The 6,000-nt window shown below is 38.1% G+C and overlaps 1 protein-coding gene across 1 annotated transcript in view; it reads left to right on the top strand.

The window, feature by feature from the left end:
- The first annotated feature begins 255 nt into the window (after positions 1-255).
- Positions 256-6,000, top strand: part of LOC124223701 (ras-like protein RAS2) — a 308,087-nt gene continuing 302,342 nt past the window's right edge. Inside the window, exon 1 of the mRNA XM_046635934.1 lies at positions 256-455. The gene's annotated coding sequence lies outside the window, so the exon portion shown is untranslated. The remainder of the gene's footprint in view (positions 456-6,000) is intronic.

Genomic DNA, 6,000 nt, shown 5'->3' with positions numbered 1-6,000 from the left:
ATTTTATTCCAAACGGAAAACAATATAGTCAGAAGGTCAAGGCATTAGCGAATATTACCGTGCATGTACACACGGGATAAAGCGGAAATAGGAAATAATAAGAAGAAAAAAACTCGTTTGAGGGAAAAAATTTGCGGGGCAGCTGTACAGTATGGGGAGAGTATCGCATTTTTTCTCCGAAGATGAGAAGGAAAGCGCGCAGAATCTCTGGTGCGCGTGTCATATCAACGGAATCAGTGCCGGCGACGCCGCGCCGAATGGTGAAAGCGAGCGTCGAGACGCTCCGCGTCAGTACCGCCCCGTCCACGCGCCGTGACGCCAGGCTACCCTATCTAACTGTGTGCTTGCTATCTCGCTGGGAAGCAGAGGGTTGATTATCAGAGAAAGAAGGACCAGTACACCTACTCTCCGTCCATCCACAGGAATCATCACGAAACTTAGAGCCTAATTTCGGAGTGAGTACGTTAAGATTTCATCACCATTTATGGTCTACTACAATTTTCGTCTCCTTCTTCTGTTTCTCTCCATCCTCCTCATCGAATGACATGTCTGTCTAGTTCTTATCGTGTTTCGTTATCAATGTTACGTAGGTACGCGAGATATTACCACGGGATCAGTCCAAGGACTTCACTTTTCACTTTCCCTAATTTTCAGTACTGCGAATCTCGAGAAATGATGCAGAGTAATTTGTACATTATTTTTTTCCGACAAAGTTATCGTCGTTTTAACAACAAACCGCTTAATTATTTCACCCTCGCATAGCCGGTGAAGTAATTTATGGACGTCTAATTGCACGATACGAGTACAGATTCTATGAGAGAATTTGTCTAACACGGCAAATTACGACAGGAGAAAATTAGCAGAAAATTTAATCAAATTTTTTACAACACCGCAGATGTGCCACAAGTACGAGCAAATTTCGTGTGTTATATTTTCCGGCATTAGATATGACTCAAGGTGAAATTGATAACCAAACCATTGTTGCCACTATTTTAATAGATGTAAAACACTCCTTGACGGACGGTTGATGTTGGAAGTGATTTTTCAGGCAGAATAAAAATCGAAGCGTGATCATCAGTGGCCATGTTGGTTTCCCATGAAAACACTAACGTTTGACTCAACAACTATAAAACAAACGTTTGAAACTCGATCACATTATTATAGCACGTACGCCCTAATATCATTACATACAATTGGTGAAAAAAAATTAGGGAAAGATGATTCGTATCTCACGAGTTTCACAAATTGCTTATACAGTTATACGAGGCGGGATTGATGTATAATCGATGATATTAAGAGAACCCCCTTGAATTGTTCTCAACGGACGACAAACATCTAGGAAAAGAATGTTTCTATTTGTACCTTTACCTTTGCGTGATACGGGGATGTGAGATGTAACAAAACACGAATGTGTTTATGTAGAGGATTATTTTCCTCTTTTGAGGCTCTGCGCCGCGCCCTTTGTGGCTATAATCCGTCAAAAGTTTTTGTGCGTAATTAGGTACACAACAGAGTATAACAAGGTTCGGTATATCGTTTCTCTACAACGGATCCGTTCCCAACAGGATTTTCGCTTTCAGATCCCTCGAAGGGCTTGAAGCGAGCCGAAATTATTATCGACCCCGAACAAAGGGACGGGGGGCAGGGAGGGGGGGGGGGGGGGTTATGTTGATGATTAAGAGGTTCAAACTGTCGACCGACATTTTTTGCGGTGATCTATGTGTAACATGATACACGTGTTATCTGCATCTCGGCTATATAATTGCGTGTGGTTTTTGCGCCGGTTAGTTTTATATACTAAGCACATACTTGTAGTATACAATGTGTATGTCAAATTATTATAAGGACAACGCAGCCTAACGAATGAACCTGATCAACAATGGGTCGCGTCGGTTGATATGACGAGCCTTTTATTACACGCGATTCTCGCTAACTCGCCCTCCATATTTCCGTTTCGATTTTGAAACGAACGACTCGTTTGATATTATCCAACTTGTGTACGCATACACGCATGTAACATACCTGCATAGTGCATACTCTTTTACTTCGATGTTTATTCCGACGGCATCTGCGCATTTCCAGCTCCAACCGACTAGCGACGCATCCTGCCTTCCTTATCTTCAAGTTCATGGTATAAATATTGCAATATTATACCCTCCATGGTTTTTAAGGGGAACTCCAAGTAATCTTATTATTAAACTGCGTATCTCTTGTCGTATTAATGGATTGATCACGGATTACAGGTGTTTTCTTTGAAACTCTAGGCTTAACGACAGTATGCCTATTTGCTGGTGCTGAGCATCAACTTTCACGGCAAAATTTCAGTGTAAATTAGTTATCTAAGTATCATGCCCGAAATCAATTCGAGGGAAAACCTTCCTTCTGCCTTATTTAATCTAGTCAATTCATGTTTGGCTTGATCCAACTAAACATTTTATTTTAAAATCAAAACCTGGTCCACTGTGCCAAAGATTGTTCAAATAATTCAAGTTTGTTCAGTGTGATTAATTATGCTTTATCCAATTACTCATAATTTCATGTCTACTCAAGTTAACTGATATTTATTAGGTTATAAAAAAAATGTTTGAAAATGTAAATCACTATGATATTATAATTTCTTAATAGTCACTGTTCATATCCGTAGTTGTATAACGATAATACCTTACTAATTGTAAATTGAATTGCTAATCATATATTAACTCGAATAAATTTCGTAGACTTGGGGAATAACTATTGCTAACGATAAGTTAAAGTGAATGGGATCATGCCTTCGTCGCTAAAAATAGTCGAATCGAGTGTAGAATATTTATGTAAAAAAAATTATGTCGACGTGTTATGTGTTTGCTTTGCGTTTATCACTACACTTGTATATTTACTTTATGTACTGTATGTTTACACGTATATGTGTGTACACAAAATAACGTAAAAAATTAACTCAATGTAATGAAAATACAACGTGATATGAACCTATATGGGATAACACGTGTAGATTATAGCAATCTTTTAAAGTAAGTGTCTGTAAATTTTCATTTCCACAATTTTTTACAACCGTATCAACTGTTCTTTGACCCGTAGTAACCACACCTCTATTAGGCATACATATGAACCACAATGGTACGATTTGGGATTCTGCATTTTCAAAGTACTATAACTCTTGTATGGATAATTCTCTTGTATTTTATATAAATTTTCCAGAAATTTAATGGTAATAGTCTCGAATGCGAAAAATAATATTATCATAGTGCGAATGCGTCAAAATCAGAACAAAGATGTTTCGAAATCGTTTTTTCGTAAAAAATACACCATTATTTTTCTATTGGATGAGAATTTTTTTTTTCTTTGTTACTCAAGTTCAAATGTTCTGCTTTGAAGAGAAAAATATTTCGTAAAAATTATGGAGAATAGAAGATTTTTTAAGGGTCTTTGAACATATGATATATTTGAAAGGTGAAAAATTAATAAATGATTAGTTTATGATGACAAACCATATACGTTTTTTTTTTTATTTATTTTTTTTTATTTATCTATATTCATATTTTTAGCACACTCATTGTCAATGTAAAGTTCGCATCTACGGTCCGGTCGTCGCGAATCCGGCCTGATATTGACTAATAAAGTAAGAATTATTAAAAATTGCGTGTTTTTGTGCTAGAAACTACAGAATATGTTAAAATACTAATAGGTACTTACGTTGACACGTTTTTCGTAACAATATACGCAATTTTTTTTTCATCGCGCATCGACTTTCCGAATGTTGCTACCACGCTAGTACGACTCTGGTTTCAGAACGAATGACGCCACGCCATTGTGTAGGTCGTAGCCTAGGGTTATGACATATTTGTCATGATGGGGGAAACTAGAAGACTGTTATAGAAAGCCGTTAAAAAGAGCCACAAATTAGAAATTTTAGGTGATACGAATTTGCATTGGTGTGGTTACTGCGGGTTGAAATCTACTCACAATCTGTTACTTCGGCACTTTTCTGAAAAATCTCAGTCAAAATTTCAACTTTATTTCGGTAATATTTTTCTTCTTCACTTTTCTCCATCAAAAATGGCTTCTTTTGCTTGCAAATTTTAATGAAGTCGTGCAAGATAATTTTTGATAAAGAAATATTTTGATTCTACTTCCGCTCTTTTCTTTTTCCTTCTCTTCACAATTTCAGCATTTTGCTTTCTGGAGATTCGTCTGATATGTATCTAAAAAATTCATCGCGATCTTTTAAATTATAATCTGCATACTAAAAATCTAGAATATATAGTTGAAAAAAAATTAATTTCTAAGAGTACATTTTTCCAAAAAGTTCTGCAGTGCCAGTAGCTGTGCTTGGACTTTGAACAAAGCTAAATTCATATAACTCGACTGCTGAAATATTACACTTGAAATTATGATTGTTACTGTTTGTATATTCATAACAACCGAATTGATTTTTCCAACACTTTTTCACTTTTTCTGCTCGGGAAGTTCAATTTTCGAAGACTGTAGACTGTGGCCCATTTCTCAACGGTCTGGTATAACGACGTTGGCGCATGCGTAGAATTGAAGTGCTAGATTCTATATCTTTGGCGTATGCGTATTTTCGAGCAACCCAATTTTACGCACTGTGTCAATAACAACGTAAGTTACCCAACCCCATTTTGTGTTCTGTCAGTGGCACACTCCTTGCTTCTCAAAGCAAACTTTCTTTCACAGATGTTGGAAATAATAGCGTGTTGTCACACGTACGGATGGACGATATCTAAATTGTCTGATTACAGCGCTCACCTTAACTCATGCTGCGTTCACACTGCCAGTCATGATATTCATGTAAAGCCTATCCACTTCCGGCTACCTATTTTCGGTCCAAAACAAAATGCGCGTTTTGATTCTATACGGAATATGTAAAATAAAAAAATGACTAGCGACGCAACCTATTCTTTCACTTTAGCTGCATTACCCGTCATTGTTATAGATGATTTGTATATAATCGAAATTAGTATTTTGTTTCGGGCCGAAGATAGTTAGTCGGAAGTGTACAGGCATGCATGAATATCACTGTACTAGAGCTGTGCGATTAATCAATTAATTGAACAACGAATACTCGGAAACAATTAATCGAAGTTCATGAAAAATCGATCAAGTGCACAGCTTGGTAAGTACACAACGTGCAGTGCAAGTATAAATTTCGCGAGTGCATTGCTCGCAGAGATCATGCTGATCTTATACCCTGAAGCAGAATCCGCGTCCTGATAGGTAAACCGAGTCGCACAGTTTCTATGGCCGGGTTGGCAGAGGTACATTACCCCGGGAGTTCAACTAACCTTTGCGTGACCGTAAAACTGCATGCCTGATATTTTCCGGTCTAGTTCCGTTCCACTGTACATAGAGTTATAGTACAGACCTGTGTATATTATACGTTCGGTTATAGGGGTAAAAAAGATGGATGCCAAAAAAAAAGCAGAGGAACAAAACACGTTGTACTCTTTCCATCGACATGAAACCGCGGGGGTGGTCGCCTGGAATTTGAACATCTATGCACAGGCGCACAGAAAGTTGTAGTAGGTTTTATCTCGCGGTATATGTATTTAGAACGTGGCGATTATATTCCGGGGATATTCATGGTTTATTGGGCAAACACACGGCGATGCGAGCAAATGGATGGAGGAGGGATCCTTAAATTTTTTATCGCTATTTGTCCGCTGGCCGTCCACACTTCATCCCTACCCCTCGGTTTTCAAAAAGCTATAAATTCCTTCGACGCGTTTGGGTCGCCTGCTTCCTATGTCGTTTGTATAATATGGGTGTGAACGCGTACTCGTCTGCCCGGACTAAACGCTATGGTGCAAGCTCGATCAATCAAATCAGAGCGAGGTGCGCAATTATCAGGTCTTATCTTCATCTAGGTCGTTTCGAATAGCAAACCTCACCCAGTTAGCAAGATACGACCACCTGCACAATACCTAACGTTTCTATTTAGGTATACCTATCTGGCTACCAATCCACCAATGCCTTACAGCTAGA

The sequence above is a fragment of the Neodiprion pinetum genome, chromosome 7, assembly GCF_021155775.2.
Source record: "Neodiprion pinetum isolate iyNeoPine1 chromosome 7, iyNeoPine1.2, whole genome shotgun sequence".
Taxonomy (NCBI): domain Eukaryota; kingdom Metazoa; phylum Arthropoda; class Insecta; order Hymenoptera; family Diprionidae; genus Neodiprion; species Neodiprion pinetum.
Note: the sequence above shows the minus strand (reverse complement) of the source record. Positions and strands in the feature narration are given on the sequence as shown.